General features: G+C 30.2%; 1 protein-coding gene and 1 long non-coding RNA gene across 2 annotated transcripts in view; one reads left to right on the top strand and one right to left on the bottom strand.

Annotated features, from left to right (window-relative positions):
* Positions 1 to 10,949, bottom strand: part of LOC139812599 (beta-alanyl-bioamine nonribosomal peptide synthetase ebony-like) — a 32,784-nt gene extending 21,835 nt beyond the window's left edge. Inside the window, exon 1 of the mRNA XM_071777554.1 lies at positions 10,504 to 10,949. The gene's annotated coding sequence lies outside the window, so the exon portion shown is untranslated. The remainder of the gene's footprint in view (positions 1 to 10,503) is intronic.
* Positions 1 to 17,086, top strand: part of LOC139813851 (uncharacterized) — a 77,695-nt gene that overhangs the window by 52,872 nt on the left and 7,737 nt on the right. The window lies entirely within an intron of this gene.

Here is a 17,086-nt window from a genome sequence, read left to right on the forward strand (position 1 = left end):
TCGATATTTAATTGATAAAGTACTTCAATTTCTTCTTAACATGAAAATGATGAGCACAACCAAAAATATTAAAGGTTGATTTTATATTTAAAGCGATTAGAAGAATTGATATGTATGGTTATTTAGCTCTAAGATATTTATGGAAAATTTAAAAAAAATTATTTTTTGTAAATTTTTTCAACATATTTACATTTTATTTTGCACACACATATATTGAAATATTTACCTGTGACAGTTCGCCGGGTTTGTGACAGAGAACCACGACTTTATCAATATTGGGTACCCTGGCGATCACCTTTTCAACTTCCGTGAAATCGACACGATGACCCCTAATCTTGATCTGCGAATCCACTCGTCCTTCGTAAATTACCGAGTCTTTGACAATTTTAGCGTAATCACCCGTACGGAAGATTTTTGGATATTCTGTAGACATCAGTACATTTTTAAATGCGTAATAAAGTCGTAATTCTTTCCACTAAAGAAAACGCGACGTTTCGCTTGTAAGGGAAACTAAGATTATGAATAGGAGAATTTGTAGGTCGCAGCGAATACTTCAAGTTCGAAAGACATAGAATTCGATCTTCTTGTTGTGTTATTTTATTTTCTCACCTGGATCAATGGCATGAGGATTGTCCAAAAATTTATGTGTGTCTCGTTCGCATATATAACCCGCGGCAAGATTTCTTCCAGCCACGATCAACTCTCCGACTTCTCCCTGGGGGATCAGTCGCAAGTCCTTGTTCACGAGATAAATTATGCAGTTGTCGATCGGCTTTCCTGCAAAGACACAGCGAGCCATGTAAATGTTGTTTAGCGATTATTATTTATTAGTAATAGTAATCTACTGAAATAGACTTTTACACTGAGAGAATTTTCTCTTAGAATTTACCCTGAAATCATGGTAGTTGTGGGACAACATGTATCCACCAAGAATTTTATGCGAGCTATTCTGATTAATATCTACCACAATAAAAAGTATTAATATCTATTGCATTAAAATATAAAATATGTTTGATTAATTTTACTAAAATATATCTAGAAAATTTCAATAATTTTTCAAAATTTACTAATCTGCTTGGTAATTTTTATCACGTTGTTTGTAAAATGTTTTTTGTATATTTCAAAAATTCCTTGGTTGCCAAGTTGTCCCAAGTTTATAGTGAATTTAAGGGTAAAATATAACAAAAAATTCTCTCCCTGTATTTATTAACTTAGAATTAATTATTAAATGTTGTTATATGCTTTGTTATATTGTTATATTAATTATTTAATTATTTTGTTACTTTTATAACATTATTTTATTTTTTTAACTTTATTTTATTAGTTTTACCGATTGGCACTTTCTCCATCCCTTGTAATTGTTCCCGTTTGTTTAATAGGTAATATGTAACGTCACCCATGACTTCCGTGCTACCGTAGAAATTAGCTAATATCTTGCCCTTGTTGTCAAACGTGGTGAAAAATTGATTGGCCAATGCGACCGACAAAGTTTCTCCGGAACAAACCCAGAGTTTCAAGCGATCGAGAACGTTGTCATTATCCTGTGCAAAGCAACGACAGACCGTATATCAAATCCAAGGTGTTGCAAAGCGGTGTACATTCATATCGTGTAAATCATAACCGTGTCTCAGGTGTCTCGATTTGCGATAAAAATAATATACAAATTTTCTAATCCGCTTAGGATAATAAGCATGTTTTTTATTATCCTTTAATTAATTTACTGACACCTGTCAATTAACACCTTATTGACACAGATACTTCGATAGCATGACTTTCGCTAATTAAACATTTAATCGAATGCTCGTAATCCGCGTTGGGTAATTTACAAGCGCGAACTTATATTGATTAGTGGAAAACTTCGCAATTATGACACGCCGATATGAAAATCGCAGAATTGTGAAAGCGTTGATTCTTATTTATTCAATATACAATTGCTTCGCATGTACGTTTTGTAATTTGCTTAAGCGTGACGAATAAAGCGTGTCTAACGTTTCCAAACTAATGTTGAAATGCTAAAAGTAAGAGGCTGCTTAAGATCTTTGCGAGTATTAAAGGAAAAACGTCCACACGTCTTATGCCTTATCATCGATGTATAGTGAATTATTATCATCATTATGAGATATTGAAAGTTACTCATTTTAATGGTCAGGAAAGCACGTTGTTCGTAACCTTTCGTATAATGTTGCGTAAAATCACGATTAAAATTTCCGAGAAATTTACGTAATAATAATAGGTTCGCCTATCTTGCGATAAATTACATGGTGAATATAACTTTACATACTCACTCGCAAGTCTAGATACATGAGCAATGAACGCAACAACGATGGCACAAGGACTAAGCGTTGTATCTGAAATATAGATAATTTTTTTTGTCATAAATTAAGTTATATCACATGTACACGATTCATGTGATTTACCCATTACATTAGACAACAGATGGCAAAAGATTTCATAAAATTGTAAATTAGCTAGAGTTTACCGAAAACTTTTTGATCAGTATTTATTCAGTTCATTTTCGAACTGTTGTTGTAACTGTTGTTGTTTTTTACTAATTGCATTATGTTAAAATTATAGCCACCAAATATATTTTTATGCCATTAATTATTTAAAAGAAAAACAAAAATAGTAAATCTAGTCTCATAAAGATATGTGGTAACTTAACTTGTCAACAATAAATTAGTGAGTTTTTACCTGATGTTCTTCTAAAAGCGGTACTAACTTTTCCGGATCTTTAGTCACGCTTTTCGGGATAATTACTAGGGTACGGCTTTGTAAAAGAGGTCCCCAAATTTCGGGAACACTATCGACGAAAGTAAGGGAAGTTTTAAAAACACATCGTTTTTCATCATCAGCGAATGGAAGTTCCCTCCATTGCCATTGTAGACGATTCAATAGAGTAGCATGCGGTATAAGCACACCTTTAAGAAGATAAATGTGTATATTACAAACAATTATGCTCTTCCAGATTCTTGCTCTTTTACAAACTATAAATTCACAATTTGCTACTTTTGTCTTATATTTTTCTATAATTTAAATGAGGGTTTATATCCTTTTACAGAAACACAGTTCTTATTTGCCACGTATGAACATGATATTGTAAAAATAATAAAAATATACTGTTACGACATTTAGTAACAAATAACGTCAATTTATAATGAATAAAACGAGTATGCACGCGTTAAATTGTATTCTTTACATTGTATTATATAATTAGTATCTATAATAAAATGTGGTATTATTACCTTTGGGAATTCCTGTACTTCCGGAAGTATAAAGAACAATAGCGAGTTGATTCAAGCTCTCTTTAGTTTGTAATGCATCTTCCTGTTCTTGTTTAGCTTTCTCCAAAAGTTGTTCATACGTCATGACTAAAGCTCCCTCATAGATTGATGAATCCGCTAAAAGCAGAATCGTATTTTGAGTTAATTGTTCATATTGAAGGAATAAATAGAAGCGGAGAAAATATCAATTATCTATTATTTTCAATTATGTCCAATCAAAATGAAGGTTCTTTCGCACATATTTATAGCTGAAAGAATAAAAAATCTCAAGGTTCTTTTGCGCATATTTATAAAACTGAAGGAATAATAAAATCTATCCGCGTTCTGCAAATTGTTTTGAAATAATCCATCATTCGCTTTCAAAGTAATGCTGTTAATCCTCTGGGTAAAAACTAATCATCATAATAGATCTATATATATTGCGAAAATTGCGCGAGAAATCACATAAGTGTGGTAAGAAAGAATTATGACGTAGATATCTCACAATTATTCAATCCTTTATCTGCTTCATCCACATATTGTACATTAGTGGCGAACGCGTAGGTTTGATAGCATCGTTTTGACGTCATTAAGCTGGCACAGTCATTTTAGTATAATTAAATTTATAAAATTTGGCTTTTGGAAGTATGCTTTACTAAACTTCAAAAAAATATTTGTTTAAACTGGATAAATGTTATTGTCATATGTATTTGTATGGAGTCTATATAACTGTGTAATTATAATTGAGGCGTTATTTCACTATCAACCAATAGTTGAAAAATGTTGTTTCTGTGACTATATTTTTATAGTATTCAGTACTACTTTAGTTCCTATTACTTTGTAAAACTAGTTGCAAGTACTTAAATTTCAGAGTTGTCAAATTATAGTTGCCACAACTATTTCGTTTTTTCTCAGTGTATATATTATATATACTATGTATATCATATTTTTTATATGTCGTATATATCACATATATCACTACACTCGCTATTTTTTTGCTAATTAATTGCTCTATTTTCGATTTTTTTGTTTTGGTCGATTTGCTAAAAACAATGGCTGTGCTAGCTTAAGACTAGAGGAAGCACAGTCATTATTTTTAGCAAATCAGCTGGAGCAAAAAAATCGGAAATAGAGCAATTAATTAGCAAAAAATTTCAATTAATTTTTATATAAGTCATTCAATTGTGCCGAAATGGCTGTGCCAGCTTAATAGACGTTTGGTTTTGATTGATGGTAATCACGTTAATTTACTATAAAGTTGAAATATTTTTAAATAATGAAATTATGAGATTTTGTATAAAATTTTGGTAGATCTCGTACAAATTGAAATCAATATAAAATAATTAAAATCAATGATGTGAAATTATTACATTAACACTAAATAAAGTGAAAATAATATAACTTAATTATTTTTGAATATTTTATATTTTCATTAAAGGAATAAAACTAAAAATTGTGGTATTTTCAAATCCTATATATTTAAAGATATTATAGCTTCGCATGAATTAGATTAGAGCAACATATTATCTTTTCTATATTCACATTATGGATATTATAACAAACGACAAATCACTTATTTAAGATTAACTATTATAGAATTCTAAGATTAATAATTTAGGATTAAAAATATTATTAAAGTTTAATCTTTAGAAATTAACAAACATTAATATTATAAAACATTGGCACATTTCATATTTAACTGATTCTTCTATTTTCTAGATAAAAGCAATAAAACTGCATAATAGATAAAACTGGAATAAGAGATAGGTAAATAACTAAATAGGTAAATAACTAAAAACAAGATAAAAAATTACATAAAATTAAATGTAGAAATCGAATAATGATAAACTAAATTTGTTATGATATTTATTTTGGAACACTTGTACGATGTAAAAGAGGACATTTACCTCCTTCCTCGACCACCACTATTAATGGTTGCGCTTCTTCGATAATGTGTTTCACTCTAGACATCGGAAATTCCGCGTCCAAAGGTAGATAAGCCATTCCTGCTTTCAGTACACCAAGTAATACAGTTGGGAGCCGATGCGACGGTTTCATGCAAACAGCTATTAATGACTGAGAAGTTGTTTCAGTCTTTTCATACTTTTGTAAACCTCGTGCCAACTGATTGGTGATGTTATCCAATTCTTTAAAAGACAGCACGTATTTCTGGCCGGCGTCATCTGTATCGAGTTTCCAACAATGTTTAGATATAGATTTTCTTTCCATACAATGTCCACATTATCTCGTAGGCATTATAGATTTAATACAACTGGTTATTTAAATTGTCAAAAATCATATTCTAGACCACTTTCTCGATGTGACTTCTATTATATTTTATATCGAGAAGCAAAACTCCTTACCTTCGTAATATAACGCGGTTTGATTTGGATGGACTTTTGCTGCACGACTGAATAATTCATGCACTAAATCTTTTTCCTGATTTCTTCCTGTCTGCTGACCTCTTAAAATCGATTGCTGCTGCAAAGTACCCATTTTCAAATGTTCGTAGAAATTGTAACTGCTTGCTTCAAATGTTAGCAAAGATCTAAAATTTAATTTAGAATGAAAATTAATAAGCACGTATTTATTATTGAATGTATAAACATACATATTAATATACTTTCGAGGGTAAAACCTTGCTTTTTGAAGTTGATAGTTTTATAGAGATTAATTGATTATTTTATATGAATTTTTTATATTTTGCAAAACAAAAGTTTACATTTTGTGATAAGATTTGTGACAAGAAGTGTGTAAAGAAATATTGATACGCACACGGAAAAAAACAGTATGGTGTTGGCACACACAAGTCTGATTGTGTCAACCAGATTTAATAGTATAAAAATATGGAACAACCAATTATGTGTTTGCTGCAACCACATCAGAGCAATTGTCGATAGCTATATTGCAGCAGTGCGACGATACCTTGTTGCTCCAACAAAACTGTTTCTTGATACTTCAATTACAAATATTTTAATGGCAACTGTATTATTTGGTTGGCTTAGATAATTCTTGATGTAGTATAAAAGTAAATCGCTATCACTGCACCATTGCAGTGGTTACTGTAAATACGAACATATAAATTTACCGCTAATCCGTAATGACGAAATAGAAAATAATGAAGTCGACACAACGAACTTCTCAGCCAGCGTACTTACTTATAGACGCGTATGTATACACTTGTACTTATATGCTCTTATATTTGCAGTAAACCGTCTTTGTATCAGCGATGCTAGGATAATGCGCGCTATTAACACGTTGCAACGTATGCAAGGAAACGCGACTCGTGATTCACTAGTTCACTTACAATTAGTTTACTATGCGCTAAAAAATGTGCGCTATCACATGTATGTACATACACATTTGTAGTTGCGTGCGTAGTGAATCGCTTTTGTTTTCTGACATCGTTGCTTAAGGGCCAAAGCACATAACATGGCGTAGCGATATATGACAGTCGTAGTCGTGGACATAAGTAACGCACATGTTTTGGCGTATCCTGACTGTCAGAATACGTCAAAGCTTGTGCGTTACTTATGTCCACGACTACGACTGTCGTATATTGCTATATACGCCATATGTTATGTGCTTTGGCCCTTAGCATCCCGATTGATGCAACTATATTGATAGATAATTCACTCATAATAAAAGGTTCTGAACTAAGTTTTGGTTGTGGCAACCAAATCACGCGCAACTACGTTGATGCAGTTGACACATAAATTAAAAGTCATATCAACCATACACATAATTACCGCTCAAAATTAACTAGGATGATGCAGCTAGGTTGCTTATATACAACTAAATTTTTTTGGTTGTGTGCACTATATTTTTTTTCCGCGCACGTTAATTTATTTTAGAGATAAATTATTTTTTTATTAAAATGCTCAATTGTACTAAATATTTGTGTCTGAAAATAATACATAGTTGCATAAGTAATATATACATAATACATGGTTGCATACTAAAAATCTCGGGTACTCGCAACTCATGCGTTCGCGTAAAAGAGTCACGGTGCGGTTTCGCTCCGCGCGTACTTGGCGTGAGACACTACCGTGCCTCTTGATATATTATGTAAGACTGCTAGGATGTTACCATAGAGAGAAATCTGAAAAAGAAAGGGCAGCTCTTTGGTGGACAAGTCACATAATCGCAAAATCAATTCTCTCTCAAATAATCGTCAACATTAGGATAACCGTGATGTTTCACATTCAAAAAGAAATGTTTGTCTTAATAAACGATCATAATGATCTTGAAGCAACTGCTAATAATTAGTTAAAATTGATAACTTTATCTTTATTTAGTATAACTAAAAAATTATAAGTTTCTTTTCAATTATCGCTGTGAGATAATGGGTTACACTACCCATTTGATTTTTATATTATTAAAACAGTTTGCATTATGCGTAATCAATTATCGATTTTGTTAAAAATTAAAAATCAATTGGATTAAGTCTATATTAAATAAATAGTTAAAATTCCCACAGGAACAGTACACAATAATGGCAAGATATTTACAAGACAAGCGTTATTAACGTATTTGTGATAAAAAAATATCTTTGTTTGCATTCCTGAATTATACTGTAGCATTAAAACACACCAGTAAACTCTAAGATATGAGACGTTTGTTTTTTCTTTACACGTGTTACGGTAGTGTTGTCGGCGGAAGGAAAAAAGGAGTCTCGGAATTCCGTCTCGCCTTGACTCGATAAAAAGAAACAGAAATTCACATATAGAGGAAGGTTGTTCATACACACGTTAAGATGCGTACAATATTCGCACGTCGCACTTATAATATATTCAATGCTATCAATAAAACGCGAACACTGTTAGAAACGAAGGAAATAAGTAGCGAATCGTTCAATCATAATATGCCGAGATGCATTATTCAAACATTTTAAAACGGGATTTTAAAATTAATAATCTAATTTTAGTCTTGACGACTAAATTACTAAATGACTAAACTTATTGTTATCCCGTGAGCATCCTAATGATAATAATTGCTAACATTGAGTAATTTTTGGTAATTTTGGTAAACTGAAAATAATTTTCTTAATTTCTGTCATAATTTTTCAATTTAAATTGATTTTTTAAATTTAATTTGATGAGTATTATAATATCTTCAAGTCTTAAGCGCATTTCTTAATATTCTGTACAGTAATGGATCAAATCGATTATAACGTAAGTGCTACGATTCGTGGCAATGTCGAATAAAGATTCGTAAGTTTTATTATATTTTTTTTTGTTTTAATTTATTTAGTACTTGCCATTATATTGTTCGTTTTTTAAAGTTTTCTAAATGTAGTTTGTTACGTTATTTTGTAAATTCTTTTATGTATTAAAGTTTTTGAAAATGTTTTTTTAAGGTTCGGGCCTTATTATACTACCATATTTTAATAAAGCCCAAAGTAGACTTTTTTTAAATTTGTCTATAAAATGTTTATTTGAGAAAGAATTATCGATATATATGTTTTTTTATTTAGAATAAAATAAAGTTTAATACCTACAAGGCCTTTTTATTATAATTTATTAATCAACTACAATAATTTATTTTTAAATAAGGTAGGGGTCTTATTTGCCACCAGTACCTTATAATAACATTGAGATCCTATTAATTTGTGCGAGAATAGCTAATGAAACTTACATAAGAGGTCAAAAACGGCGGCGACCGTGGCAATAAACTTGTATTCTTTCGTAGTAGTCTAACCGTCCAATCTGTGCAGATATGTTATAGACAGAGAGGATTGTTTCTTACACAAGAACACATTTATTCGACGAATATAGAAAACGGGCTAACTAAGAACCAGGCGCGGTAAATAATGCGCAAAAGTTTTATTTTTATTTCTATTTTACATATCTTCCAACCTTGACTGCGCGCCGATTAAATTTTTCAGACTTGAAACACATTTATTGTTTATAACTATATCGAATGGTAGAAAGCTCCTTCAGAATGTCAAAATAGATTTCGTTAATAGTACAATGTCATTGTTAGAGTTAATTTTGTTAGATTTCTCTTTGATATGTATCATTTAAGAGATCAGTCTCTTTTGATAATTATGATCATGATCTAAAATACAAGTATTCTTCTAGTCAAATGAATAATTGTATTGTATAATATGTTTAGACTTTCAGACCACTGAATTGATTATTTAATATTTTTTATATATTACGTGGTAATGTATATTTTAGATATAGATTTTGCAAGAGTTGAAGCAATGATGAATCATAATGGTTAATGTATTTTTTTTTTAAAAAGAACTCATTTAATTTTATTATCGTATATATATAAGTAGGTAATTCTGTTGTATGTATAATAGTAATGTGGAAATTTGTTACGGAATTTGTAAGAAATTTTAAGATCGGTAGGTTGATATAAATTGTGAACTGTCTAATATTTTACAAAAAAATTTAAATAATATTTTTGTATAATAAGCTTATTTATATATATATATATATATATATATATATGTAGGTCCAGAGGTATGTTCCGGGACTGTTTACGTTTTTTGAAATGTACAGTCCTGGAATATAACGCATATATATGTAATCAGATTCAAAAAACTGTCCCGAAAATTGCCGTAGGACATGAATTTTTTCCAGGACAGTCCTGGAAACTGCCAAATGTCCCGGAATATACCGATATCAAAAATAAAAGTTCTGGAACATACTTCCGGACCTACATATATATATATATATATATATATATATACAAATGTATTAAGACATGTTCTTGGTGTATAAAGTAAAAGACAAATATTTATTTTGAATCAGAATTAATATAAGCATAATTTATATGATTATATTTTTTTTTTATATTTTAATATGTAAATTCACCCTCTGAAGTATATCAACATGCATTATTTATATAAATTGTTCTTAATATAATAAAATATGCCGCCGTTATAAGCATCTATTACTCGAATTACGCGGTACTTTTTTATGAATATTACATAGAAGAGTTAAGCACATAAAAAAAGATTACTAGTTTTTGAATAATACTTTAAAAATTTTAGTCGCGTAAAAATAAAACCGTGCAAAAAGATTAATGCTCTGGGTATTAATAATAATTAAATATTCTAAATTTATCGTAGAGAAACATTCAATTTTTAATACTTGCACTTATTATCTATTATATCATACTATATGTATATGGCAATAAAAGCTATTTTTTATTAATTTACCGTTTAATTTATTAGTACACTGTAAACCTCTTCCGCGATTCACACTTCATCATGTCAAGACTCACTCACCTTATCACACTATTCTGCCTGACTTTTTATGTGTCTCCAGCAATCAACAATTTCAGCAAGCGCTAACACTTGTACGTCGTCGCTCGCACTGCCAACGACTGTCGAAATAAAATAATTCCGGTTCCCTTTCACTCGTACATATCTTTACCCGAACACTTATTTCACTCAGCAGTTTCTTTCTGAAGGCACGAATTCGTTAATTTGTTCTATCTCTTTTACTTTGTGTCTTTTCTTTTCTTCTCTTGATGTTTTCTATCCGGTTATTCCGGTTATGTCCTAACTCTTCTTCTTCGACGCAATTCAGACAACTTGGCGATGCGATTTTTGTGGCGAGATTTTAACGTCTGATCATCAGCGGGCTGGTTACTAAAAGAGAATGCTTCCTTCGGTTGATACTACATGTACTCTTATATAGAACCGACCACGAGACATTGTTTGCGTTGTCCCCTATACCGCCACCACTATTAGCTCTGCAACTCTGCGTCACTTTGTCGAGCGCTATTTGCCCCTCATTAACGTTTTCTGGGATCACCGACGCGCGAGCATGATTTAGAACTTTTTCCCAGACCTTCCGCATAACTTTCGCAGGAACGGCCAGTATATATCATTCGTATTTCCCAAATCATCATATGTTTTATGATTAATTCTTTCATTTCATGGTACGATTAGACTTTTATAGTAATTATTTACCATAAAATTATAACAGTGGTAAATTGTTTTAATATAACTTTAAGTTATAACAAAAGTTTTATATCTTTGTTTTAGTAATAATAACACTATATTTCGGCGAACACATTAAGGCGCAAATACAAAAAAAATAATTATTTTTACATTACGAGAGATAATTTTTTATTACAATTTTGAATTAGGTACATAAATTTTGTTACATCAATTTTGGCTCCCATGAAGTTATTCCAAATTATTTGTATACGTTCCCAGACAGCACGCATGTCTAAAAGATGCTTGAAAAGATGTCTTTACGTGCTGTTTAAGTTGCGAGATCAATTTGATAAATCTTAAAGATTAATTGAACAATCACGGGTTGAAGTAAAATATTGGAAAGAAATTCAATTAATCGCACATAGAATTGTGAATCAGGATTCGGTTATAATGTTATAATTTTACACAGCGAATAGAACAACTAAGCAACCTTGAAAATAATTACTGTTTTATAAAGTAGCCTTTTCCTTCAGTGCGTACATCTTACAAAGTTCTTTTCTCTAATTTTATCTCTCCTTTATACGATATGAGAGAAATGATTGAGAAGAACATATTCTTATACAATTATATACGAATCAACCGTATAACCGTGAATACTTACTAAGAGAAAATAGATTTGAAAAATAAGATGCAACACTATGAGCGCAGCATTAGATTAAAATTGTGTATTATACATATTTATTTCGATTATATTTCGGTTATATTTCCATTATCTAGAATGTGATGTAGGTATATAAAAGATTAATATCTAAGCATTGTAATTATAAGATATAAAGAGAAACATTTTTACGTCGCATAAAGTTACCAACTGATTTTATTTAGCATTCTTAAAAATTTTAGAATATGGTAATCTCATGTCAACGCGTGTTTGATTTGCCTACAAAAGTCTGATATCGTAATTATACTTATATTGTAACAATAAGGAGTAACTGTACATTGCGTAAGAAGAATTTATTACCGAGATTGGTTTTCCTTAGAGGCCTAGATTTATAATAACGAACGCAATCTTCTTTAGGAAATAAGATGGGAAAAGTTTGATGGGAATTATTGCCAACAATAATCGGAATTCTACGTCAGTGTTACATTTTGCTGCGTTAGTTTCTCTGAAACAATATTTTTTTTATATAAAGTTCTTCTATATCGAAGTTTGACGATAATATACGATAATATCTATATTAGATAGAATATATATATAATATAGGTACATATAAATGTCTAAATAATTGGATAACGTGATAAAATACAATTAATATATTATATTCTTCCTATGTAAAAATGCCAAAAATGGATTTAAATAAAAATTACATTATTGCTGTGATTAATCATCTAGTTTGCAAGCTCGTGCTGATGTGATGAAAAGGGGAGAATCCGACATAATGAGATAACATTCATTTTCCTATTGCACCACAATCTTCCTATTGCTACAATAGATGCAATCAATAATAATCTTTATAATGTCGGAGGAACTCTATAGAGATTTAATACTGGCTCTTATATTAATAAGAATGTATACATATTTTGTAATATAGATTCTAAAATTTAGATGATATTTTCTATTATTATACGTAAAAATTTTCTATCGGATATGTTCTTCCGCTTAGTACATATATGTAATCTTTACATGTTTTGAGAATTAATTAATTTTTATTTACTCAATCGAATATATTTTTATAATACAAGACGCAAAGTCTGATCAACGATAAATATATTGTAATATAATTACGATAAGATAGAGATGCAGAATGACAGAAATATACGGTTAGAGAGAATAGGTAAAAGCTAAACTAGAATTTTGACAAAGAATGTCGGATCGTACATCATAGATATTAATCAAAAACATAATACCTCTAAAAACATATCTTTTCTCTTATTTTGCTGCTTATACAAAGAATTTTGGAAGAAATATGCAGTAACTTTCAACACTCGAAAAATTAAGCAAACTTGTGAGTTTCGCAATAATGCGTTAATAATTAATAATTTTTACAACAGAATCATTATCTTAAAAAGTTCACTGTATTCAAGAGGAAAGCGGGTAGAACTCAAGGTCTATGCTTACTTTCATGTTTCATAAAACCTCGTCCTCAATTTTTTAATGCGGTTTGCAATAGCAATACGTAAAATTTATCTTGCCTATGGCTAATGGTTATTTTAATTTTATATTGTAACAATTTAATTATATATATTTCTACTTAAATTTATATTTTTATATTATATAATAATGTATGTATGTATGTATATATACATATACATGTCTATTTTAAAATATTACTATTATTATAATTGTTTACATTATTAATTCTAAATCACAATTTAACGAATTATGTATAAAATTTTTAATTTAATTTTATCAGAAGTTATAAATAGAAAAATTTTAGCATATTATATATTTTCATCAAGACACTTTCCTATAATGATTCAGCGCGGTATTTGCAAACCACATTACATTTTTAAAGCAATCCTAATGCAATGACTCTCAGTCAACTTTCAGTCCAGTCAGTCTGAGTATTTCCCAATAACACATGCTGATTGAGCTGATTCTTAGAGTATCCATTATGTGCTCATCTATGAATGGCAAGAATGTATTCCGAAGGAAACATGCATGCTCTGTATATTAGCTTTGTATGGTGCATGCAATGAAACGAGAATAGTTAAGCATATTATTGAACGCTTGTAAATTACCGTGATTGTATCCGCAGGCCATTCACCTTGAGATTACTAAATTAGTCTGATGCATGTAGTAAGAACGCGCCTATAGTTAAAGTTAGTTTTGTATAATCTGACACGCAGTTTTTATTTTATTAGAGAGGGATTAACTTAAATGAAAAATGAATAACTTTTTATGAATTTGTAAATTTCAAAATTGTTAATAAATTACAAAATATTATTCGGCCAATTTCAAATAAAAGTACAATACATATACTGAAGATTAAAAAGTTACTATAGAAAGTATATTATTTCTCTCTCTTTCTCTCTTTTTCTATTTCTGTATCTATTTATCTATCTATTTGTTTATTTATCTCTCTTATGATATATACGAACACTGAGATAGTCATTCTTTTTAATTATCATGATACTTTGTGTTCTAAGTACAGAATTCATGTTTTATTTATACCTGTAATCTCTATAACCGGTTCTTATGAGTTTAATATGCCGCGTGGAAATAAATAACAGTTAATTAAAGGTCAAATGAGAAGACATTTACATGTTTTTAAATCGTCCTAATATGTTTAGACAAGAAAATGATGAAGATAAGAGTAATTTTAGTAACAAGGTTAGCCTCATGATCTTAGTCCATTACTTTGTATATGAAAGTAATGGATATTTCGTTGATATTGAGTATTGAACAGAGTGTTTGATCTATATATTCAAGTGTTATATTGCTTGTGTATACAGGTGCGTAAATGCATAAGTATGCATGGTTATTTTTTTTTCTTCTCTGTCCCTCCGTCTGTTCTGATTTTCCTAAGGTTTTCCTGGTTCTCATGAGTTTGATATGCCACATGGAAAATAAAATAAATTAATGAAAATACATGAGAAGTCATTTACATGTTTTAAAATCACTCTAATACGTCTAGATAAACAAGAAAATCATACAGATAAGAGTAATTTTTTGTTAGCAACAAGGTTAGCAATCAGTCTCATGATCTTATTCTGTCATCTCATCTGTCGTATTCTCAGGCGGCTTTTCTAAAATACCTTTAGTTGTTTTATTGCGCGCAGTTAATTCATCGCTATTAAATACTATAACGTCATGTCATCTTACGCGTTTAACCATGCTATTCATTGCTTAACTACTATATCAACAACGTGAGCATATATGTATGCATCGACCAAGCATTCATACATTTTCACTAAAGAAATAGATAAAGTTCAAAATTGCCAAAGAGAAACACAGCTCACTTCTTTAGTATCTTTTTCATTATATCCAACAGCAAGAAAATATCGTTTTATTTACTATAATTGCAAGACTGTTAGCATACAAAATAAATAAAAATTAATTGCTCAAACCTATCGTTTGATTGCGCTAAAATCTGGGAGAGAGAAGACTGCATTACAAGATTAATTATAGCAAACCATTTTAATACATTTGTATACTTTTACGTAATATTATGCATATAAACCTTAAAATTAAATAAAATTAAAATTAAAATTAATATTTATTATTAATATTTGTGTATTAATATTCAATATTATATTATTATTATTATTAAGTCTGTATTACTTTGTATATGAAAATAATGGATGTCTTGTTGATATTGAATATTAAACAAACAGAAAGTTGTTTGTTTACACATTCTGTATTTTTTAGTAATCTCACTTCAAGTAAACAAACTGTATACATATACATATATTCCAATTTAATAGACTGCGCGCCGCATGGGAGGTTCCAGCTTCGAATCCTGGCTGAAGTAATATTTTTCGCAATAAATTCTTTACAGTTTTTTAAACAATTAAATTGCGTCGATTTAATTCCGGGGAAGGGAAGGATATTAATGTTCCAAGATAACTGTGTTACTCTCAGTGTTACTTCTTTACTGAAAGTATAGAATGTATGAATACCAACACCTTGTTACGGCTCGACGCTCCATTTTTCTTAGATTAATTTGTAATCATGTGAGCCTTTATTATTATATTCATAATTATACTCTCTCTTTATCTCTCTGTTTTCTCTCTCCATCTCTGGCTTTCTGATTGAGAAAGTGTATCACGCTTTCTGCATGGTGATGCATTCGCGCGGATTGCCTACTAGGACCGATTATCTTAAGCGGTTGCGACAACGTGCATTGGATGGATATTTCGCGTGTTACGCAATCTTGATTGACTGTTTGATTGCGTCAAGTGGCCAGAACAATAGCCCGTATCTATCCATCTATTCAGCCAGGCATAACCCCAGGCATTTTACCATCTTAATCTGTCACATCCGCGGTAACCTTACCCTCTATTGTACCTACGGTGTACGTTACCACGCGCCGGAAATTATGCGTAGAGTGTTCCACAATTGCAACAACACTTTAAAAGTTTTGTTTGCGTAAGCATAAATTCTAAAGATTAATTAGAAAATAAAAAGATACAATAGTTTCTGATTATAGTGATCAAAAGAGCTCGTCAGTGCTATTGTTCGCGCATGTATTCATTAAGTTTGCGCTCAAATCTGCTAATTAAACTTATATGTGATTACAAATTTATTATTTATTATCGATTTTTACAATTTAAATAATATCAATTTTTTGTTTATTGGCAGCTGATTTTTTTTTGCTTTCAATTGGTATTACGTATACATTATAGCGTAATTTAGCTGATGATAAAAAGTTAATTAAAATAAACTTTAACCGTTACATGAAAATTATTTAAACTTTTTTTTTTTAAATAAAAAAACGGTTGATTTAAATCACTCACCTTACTTTAAAAAGATGATTAAATTTGATGTTAAATAAATGTTAATATTAATAATACCTCACTGCCAAGCGGAATAAAAAATATACACCCTCAGGCCAAAACTATTTTTTGACCAGTTGCAGTATTTTATTGCCGATTCTTAGAGCGATATTCATAGTCAGATCTAAGATCGTTTCAAGTTTATCTCCAGATGCTGTCGGAGAATAATAAACGAATTGTTAGACTGAATCAGTCAAGTAATAAGAAACCTGATACAATGATTGTTTATTAATAATTAATTTAAATATTTAAAACATGAAAAATAGCATATTTGTACATTTACTTTATATAAATCGTGAAATACGTATTTCAAAACGACGGTTCGGTCGACTTACCCTTGTAGGTATTGTTGTAATGGTGTAAGGAGCGGCAATCTTTCTCGTATACAAAGAGTCACCGCGCATAGCAGAGCGAGCCGACGCGCGAC

Source organism: Temnothorax longispinosus, chromosome 5, assembly GCF_030848805.1.
Source record: "Temnothorax longispinosus isolate EJ_2023e chromosome 5, Tlon_JGU_v1, whole genome shotgun sequence".
NCBI lineage: Eukaryota > Metazoa > Arthropoda > Insecta > Hymenoptera > Formicidae > Temnothorax > Temnothorax longispinosus.